At 41.5% G+C, this 867-nt stretch overlaps 1 protein-coding gene across 1 annotated transcript in view; it reads left to right on the top strand.

Annotated features, from left to right (window-relative positions):
• Positions 1-867, top strand: part of PKD1L2 (polycystic kidney disease 1-like 2) — a 104,376-nt gene that overhangs the window by 69,346 nt on the left and 34,163 nt on the right. The window lies entirely within an intron of this gene.

The raw sequence follows: 867 nt of genomic DNA, 5'->3' as shown, positions 1-867 counted from the left end.
ATCCTCCTGCCTCAGCCTCCCGAGTAGCTGGGACTACAGGCATGCGCCACCATGCCCGGCTAGTTTTTTCTATATATTTTTAGTTGTCCAATTAAGTTCTTTCTATTTTTTTTAGTAGAGACGAGGTCTTGTTCTTGCTCAGGCTGGTTTCGAACTCCTGAGCTCAAACAATCCGCCGGCCTCGGCCTCCCAGAGAGCTAGGATTATAGGTGTGAGCCACCGCGCCCGGCCCCATTGTTATCTTTTTGAAAAGAGTCCTTATACTAAATTATTTAATGAAATGATATGAGCTATGGAATTCACTTCAAAATAATCCACCTGGAGAGGGTACATGAGATGCAGGGGAAATAGTTGGTCACAAGTTGATCATTTGAGGTTGTGAGGCTTCATCTCATCATTTTCTGTACTTTTGTATGTTTGAAATCTTTCATAATTTAAGAAAAAATTAAACACACAAGATTAAGGCTTACGCTATCTTTGGCATTAGGCAAAACCAGGCTTCAATTCAAATCTTACCATATTAAAGTATTTCCAGATAATATTATGTCTAAGATTTGCTTTAAAATATTCCAGGGGAAAAAAAGAGATGAGATGAGATTGGCCAAATATTGGTAATTGTTACAGCCGGGTGTGGGATTCTCCTCTCCACTCTCGATGTGTGAGCAAATTTCGAGCATGTCCCTGATAAAAGTCTACAAGAGAAACATTCAGATCCTAACTGGCCGTGTGACCCTGGAACTTAACCTTGGCACGTACCTAGTGCTTGGTACCCGAAAGCTGCTACTCTTACTGTTGTTTTTATTGCAGCTGGTTTGCTCTGTGATTCGTCACAAGCCGATCATTTTCCCCCTTGTTGCCCAGAGAAAA

This window comes from Propithecus coquereli, unplaced genomic scaffold (genome assembly GCF_000956105.1).
Source record: "Propithecus coquereli isolate 6110/MARCELLA unplaced genomic scaffold, Pcoq_1.0 Scaffold280, whole genome shotgun sequence".
Classification (NCBI taxonomy): Eukaryota; Metazoa; Chordata; class Mammalia; order Primates; family Indriidae; genus Propithecus; species Propithecus coquereli.
The sequence above is the reverse complement of the archived record's forward strand: the minus strand, read 5'-3'. Positions and strand labels throughout refer to the sequence as shown.